Source organism: Rhincodon typus, chromosome 11 (genome assembly GCF_021869965.1).
Source record: "Rhincodon typus isolate 14 chromosome 11, sRhiTyp1.1, whole genome shotgun sequence".
In the NCBI taxonomy this organism is placed as follows: domain Eukaryota; kingdom Metazoa; phylum Chordata; class Chondrichthyes; order Orectolobiformes; family Rhincodontidae; genus Rhincodon; species Rhincodon typus.
Genome location: NC_063342.1, coordinates 19,689,458 through 19,696,676, shown reverse-complemented (window position 1 = coordinate 19,696,676; position 7,219 = coordinate 19,689,458).

The following is a 7,219-nucleotide window of genomic DNA, read 5'->3' as shown; positions in this document are numbered from 1 at the left end:
CCTCACTACACTGATGTGCCAGCTTAGATTGTGCTAATTCCAAATGTTTTGCCAAGGTGGATCTGTTCCAGCTGGCACAGCAGGCTACTACAGAATGAAGGCATCATGACTGCTGCTGGGATTCTGGGCATCAACCTGCATGGTTTGCTGCCTACTAATTCCAGGGGCTAATTCCAGGACATTACATTTCAAGGTTTGTATCGTGCAATTTTGTATAAAGGTCAAAAACTGCTGGCATTGTCTTTTAACTAAAAAGGTAACTGGATTTCCCAATAATCAGGGCCATTGTTTATATTCAAAGTTCCAAATACACATGAAATTCCAAAGATGGGAAATCGTGCTAATTGTTCTCTTTTTTTGGATGCCACACATCTCTGTGATATCCCAAAAATAGAGTGTAGGTGTCCAAATGAAACTGTGAGTTGAATTGGATTGGATGCTGTATTTGTAAAAGTGTGAAAGTATATAAAGTGATGCCTGGAAATATCTAGAGCAAACAGGCCATGATATCATGCCAGCAGTGCAAGGAGATAATGAATTGGATAAGCATGACAGGTTTATTCTTTTAAAACAAGTGAATATTCCTGGTTCCTGGGTGGAGCAAGGTAGCCTGGCTGAAATGTTGAAGCAGCTACTTAGCAAAACCACCATTTGGCTAATCAGAAAATATGTTGGTGGATAGTTCATAATACAGAGGAAGATCCATGTGTTCCAGATCTGTGGACTGCTGAACCACCTGCAGTAACTTCATCCCAGATTGTGCATGTTGATCTGGCCTTGCTAGATCATGCCCACTGAATCTGGGGCCTTTAGTTGACTGTAGGCAGCAAACCATGCAGGTTGATGCCCAGAATCCCAGCAGCAGTCATGATGCCTTCATTCTGTAGTAGCCTGCTGTGCCAGCTGGAACAGATCCACCTTGGCAAAACAAGGGGCGGGGGCCACTGGGTGAAGAGAGACATCTCTGGACAACTTGGCAAATAATCGTGATGTGCAACACACATGCACGTGTGCACCATACAACATATGATAGAGCAGAGCATTGGCATGCTAAAATAATGGTTCAGTTTCCGGATCTCTGTAGGAGACTGCAGTACTCATACATAGAGTGTCAATCTTCGCAACAGTCTGCTGTGTGTTCAACAAACTTCTCATCATAATGTACCAACCCTCACCACGCACAGGAGAAAGGTGATCAAGAAAAGAAGAGCCAATTTAACAACCCCTTTCCTGGGTAGGCTATCTACACTGAAATCATCTGTGTACAATAAATGCAGCCCTAATTCCGAATTTAACAACAGTCCCAGATCTTGGAAAGGATTTTGTCACTTTGCATCAGGTAGTGCAAGGCATTCCTGACTTCTGAAAGTCAACCCATTCACTTGGACCTACAGAATCAGGCTAATGTCATGGCCACCACATCACAGGAACAGAAGTTGATGGATTTTTCTGTGAACATTTCTGCTTACTGGGACATTGGCCCAGTTCTGTATATTGTTGTTAAGTTCCCTTGTTCCATGACCTGAACTTATGCATACTCCCCATGTATTCTCCAGGCCTCCCATGTATCTCCTATTCACATGCATCCAGAAGCCATTAAGTGCAGAGGCAATGAGCTATATAATAACACTAGGAGTCTTTTTTGAAATAATGAGAAAAAAACAACCATTCAAACTCCTCTTGAAAATCATTACCCTCTTTGAAGTTCAAAATCTGTCAAACACACAGTCATTGAGGCACACCTCTTAAAAAAAACTCTCATCTCAGCTACTCAATACCTCTCAAAATAAACAAACAATGATTCAAAAAGATCTTCATAACATTTAATTCGATTAACTTCTTATAGAACAATCAACCAAACAAAACACACAATCCCTTTCACAGTGTTTCAGCAACACTGCTGAGCTAAGTTCTTTAATGAGGTTTGGAACTCAGCCATGCATCCATAATGGGATTGCATTGCACAACTGAATAAACAACAGTGCTCAATACAATGGACTATTTATAATTTACATGGCATGATATCCAGCAATTTGCTCCTTTATTTCAAAGTCTTAAAGAAGTTTTTCTGTGATGTCAGTCTTCCAGTCATTGTTGAAGAAACAAACTGTAGGACACTCATCCTAGACTGCTTTACAGTGATGTTGACTTCAGGACAGTCTTCCCAAGCTGCTTCAGGGTGATGCTGATTGCAAGATGCTTTGAAGATTATCGGATTACCCATGATTTCATTGACCATAATATATAGAAAAAGAAGCAGACCATTCAACCCATCAAGTTTGCTCCACCAATCAATACAATCATTTCTGATCTGATAATACTCAACTGCACTTTCCTGCCTTTTCTTGATTCTCTTATGGATGAAAAATCTTTCTATCTTAGCCTTGAATATACTTAGTGGCCCAGCCTCCACATTGAGAATTGCACAAATTCACTACTTTTTGACAGAAACAATTGCTGCTAACCTCTGTATTAAATGTGTGAACTTTTATTCTGAGATTATTCCCTCTGGTTCTGCACTCTCCCACAAGAGGAAAACAGCCTTCCACATCTACCCTGTCAATACTTCTAAGAATCCTGTATGGCTCGATAAGGTCACCTTTCATTCTTTTATAGTCCAATGAATACATGCTCATTCTACTCAACCTGTCCTCATCAGACAGTTCCTAATCTGACTGCACCCAATGCCAGTATATCTGTCTTTAAGTAAAGAGAGCAAAATTTCACAGTATTCCAGCTGTGGCCTGACTGGGTCTTGTATAGTTTTAGAAAGCCTTCTTTATTTTTATGCTGCCCTTTGAAATAAAGGTCAACATTCTATTTGACTTCCTTATTTCCCACTGAATGTTTTGAAATTTATACACAAGAACTCCCAAATCCCTCCGTTCTATTGCTCTCGGCATTCTTTTTCCATTTAAATAATATTCAGCTCCTTTATTCTACCCGTCAAAGTGCATGGTCTCCCATTTTCCCATGTCGTATTTTATCTGCCAGATTTTTGCCCCCTTGCTTTGCTTGACTGTATCCCTCTGTGGTCTCTGTGTCTTCCTTAATATTTGTCTTCCAAATATTTTTGTGTCATTCACAATGTTGGCTATTGTGCGTTCACTTCCCTCAGCCAAGTCATTAATACATATTGAAAAGAATTGTGGTCCTGACTATTGATTTTAGGGAGATTGTGATCACAGTTACTTCATACTAGCCAGTTGATTTATAGCAATTTTCTGAGTTATTGCGAAGCAGTAATTTAGATATGTACCATGTCTAATAGTTAATTAGGCTAAGAAAGGAAATATATGACCTATGACAGATGAGAATGCTTCACTGATCTCAGAGCCATTCTCTAGAATGGAGAAGTAGAGGCAGTGCATTTCCACGTTCAGTGGTCCTGCGCCCATTTGTCATGGTGGTCTTTCCCCAGGGAGATGGTGTAGCTCATCTCCCTGGATCTGCCTGCCTCCTTCTCCCTTCCTGTCTGTTAATATACTTTTAATTTTGGGACTGGCAATCAATACTATCTCTATCAGTTGGCCAATGACCACGTGATAGCTAGATAAATGTGAAGTGTTGCTTTTGGTAAGGTAAACCAGGGCAGAACTTATAGAGTTAACAAAATGGCTCTGGGGAGTGTTGCCGAACAAAGAGACCTAGGTGCGCAGGTGCATAGTTCCTTGAAAATGGAATGGCAGGTAGACAGGGTGGTGAAGCGGGCATTTTTCATGCTTGCCTTCATTGGTCATAACATTGATTATAAAGAGTTGGGATGTCAGGTCAAGGCTATACAGGACATTGGCCAGGCCATCTTTGGAATACTGTGTACAATTCTGGTCACCTTTCTATAGGAAGGGTGTTGTTGAATGTGAGAGGGCGAAGAAAGGATTTACAAGGACATTGCCAGGACTAGAAAGTTTGAGCTATGGGGGAAGGCTGAATAGGCTGGGGTTTTTTTTCCCTGGAGCATCAGAGACTGAGGGGTGACCTTATAGAGGTTTATAAAATCATGAGGAGCATGGATAGGCAAGGTATTTTTCCATTGATAAGGGAGTCCAAAATTAGAGCGCGTAGGTTTAAGATGTGAGGGGTAAGATTTAAAAAAGACCTGAGGGGTAATTTATTCACACAGAGGGTCGTGCATGTATGGAACAAGCTGCCAAAGCAAGTGGTGGAGGAAGTACAGTTATAACACTTAAAAGCCATCTGGATAGGTATATGAGTAGGAAGGGTTTAGAGGGATAGGGGCCAAATGCTGGCAAATGGGACTAGGTCAAATTGGGATGTCTGGTCGACGCAGATGAGTTGGACCAAAGGGTCTGATTCTGTGCTGTGTGACTCTATGACTCTATAACTCCTAATCAAATAAGTTTAACAATAAAGCTTGTAAAAGTTTCTGAACTTTAACCATTGAAAACTGCAGTGTCCAAATGGCTGATTTAAATCATATTCCCAATACTATTCTATGTAGAAGAGGCTCTATTCACTGGATAAAGTGCTCAAAACCACGTGAACACTTACACAATGTTGTTCTATTTAACAGTAAATTACCTTTTCAGGTCAGATCCCTCGAAGCAATTGCTGTATTAAAATATTTCAAATCAGCATAGACTATTACATTACGACATTTGAAGTTAGTAAGATCTTTTAAGCTTAACAGTTAACGGTCCTGAAAGCAACAAACGCTCGAAATCACAGTGGGTCAGGCAATGTCCATGGAGAGAGAGCAAGCTAAAGTTTCGAGTGTAATTGACTCTTCATCAGAGCTTTGTTGTTTTCAATACAGATTCCAGCATCTGTAGTAATTTGCTCCTTTACAATTAAAGGTTCCTGATTCTACAGTAAGTAACCCCCAAGTTTCATACATTGATTTACCTGGCGTTGTTTCCACAGCCTTCGGAAATCCATCTCAGTTAGAAGAAAATATCATGGAAAGGTTTGCATTCCAATAGAGTTTTGTATTGCCTATTAAGTTAGATATATTGTTTTTGATCGCTTTCCCTAACTAATTGAATTGAATTAGCTTTATTCCCACATGCACTCAAAGGAGTGCAGTGAAAAGTTTGTAATGTTGCCACTTTGGCACCATCTTAGGTACAGGGTACCTAGGTACAGAGACTTAAATATGTGTTACAGACCTGAAAGAATAATAAATAAAAGTAAGTACTCGAATTTTAGTCTTTTCACAAGTTCGTGCCAGCACCAGGCCTTCAGACTGCCTGGGCCAAGTCTCTAGACCACGCTGGGCTTCAAACCTCAAGGCTTGCTTCCAGTCCACAAGGGCCTTACCTCCAGAACTCACCTCTCCACGCTGGCCTCTGCTCTGGGATTTGCCACCCTCGTGCCTGCCTAGCCTGGGACTCGCTTCCAAGACCAAAATGCTCCATTCCAGCCCAGGGAAGTTTAAATTAAAAGTATGAAAAAAAGAGAGAATAAAAGGAAAGGAATGGGCGGAGCAGAGAAGCTCCATCTGGAGCATCTTACTCTGCCACTAACTTGAATCACAATGATAGGTCAGAAATGTCTCAGCATCCATCATTCCACTAATCACAACTGCAAGCCTGAAATACCCTTTCTAATCCCAATTATTGGCCAATAAAAGGCTGTTTCCACCCTGGTCACAATTTCTAGGCTGGGGATTCCAGGCAGGGATGGAGGGGAAGACCTGTAGACTAGCCCACTTGGATCTCAGGAAGAACGGGCGTGATTCATTCATTGGCCATATATCTTGATTGGGTCATCCCTCACATGGTGTGCTTCCCATTCCCCCAGGAGTCCCTGAACCCTGTAATTTGTGCTAACTGACTCCCAAATCCATTGGCAGCCTCCCTTACCTCTGCTCCCTCGAGTCCACCCTGGAATGACCTACAACTTGGTCTCCCAGCACTGTGGCACTGCCAGGACTAGAGATAGCTGCCAGGAAATCTTGTGGCCAGTAGCTCTCTGAGATAGGACTTTGTCCCCAGATGGAGGCAAAAAGCCTGCCTTCAGCCAATTAATGCTCCGTGGAAGGAAATCTCACCATCCAAATGTTCCATCTAATTGATTTGTTAAATTATTTTTCCTTGTCATAAAACAATGTTGGTTTTGACTTACTTTACAATGATTTTCTAAGTGTATTGTTAATAATTCCTAAACAATCAAGTCCAGCATTTTCCCAATAGGAATGTCAGATTAACTGACCCTGTGTTTTCCTGTTATTTCTCCCCGTGCCCCTCCCTTTCTTGCATTTGTTAACTTCCATTCCACTGGGAATATTCAGAAATCTAGGAATTTTGGGACATTACAACCAGCACGTCCACCATCTCACCATCTTAATCAGTATCCTTTCAAAAACACTAAGAAACAACCCATTAGGCTGTGGTGTGTGGAGTTTAGTCTATCAAGTTTCTCCAGTGCTTTTTCTCTGCTGGTATTAATTTCCCTAAGTTCCTCACTTTTTTTAGCGGTTAGATTGCCCTCTATTTATGAGATGTAATTTGGATTTTCTACTGTGAAGACAAACACAAAATATTTATTCAATGTCTGCTTTTTTTCCTTTCCCGTTATAATTACTCCTGTCTCTGTTTATAAGGGACTAATATTTGTTTTAGATGCTCTCCTTTACAACGTATTTTACATTCCTGGCTAGTTTATTCTCGTATTTTTCTTGTCAACCGTTTGGTGGCTGTTCCTAAGACATTCCCAATCTTGATAATATGATACTTTGCATCATATTAAGCCTCATATTAGTTATCCATAACATTACATAACATTTCCTATTCATAATATTCCTATTTATATATTAAGTGGATACATAAATGTACATCTATTTATATATTTCTTGCTGAGTCTTTTTTAATGGCATTTTGTTGAACATGTTGAAATGTTTCTTTAAACTTTTCCCTCTGGTTATTTGTACCTTTTAATCTATTGACTGAATCAAACAAAGAGCCTCATTCCATTATCTATGTTATTGACTTCGCTTAAGTTTGCCTATGCTTGAAACTATAATATGCCACTTTCAGGCTTAATGTTGAATTTAATTATGTTATGATTACTTCTTTTCCCCACTGGATCTTTTACTAGTATCATCTACAAGGTGGACTGCAGAATTCATCAAAGCTCCTTAGATAGCACCTTCCAAATCTACAGCCATTTCCATTTAAAAGATCAAGGGCAGCAGAAAATTGGAAATATCTCCTGCAAGTCCCCCTTCACCATTCTGACATGGAAATATTTCACTGTT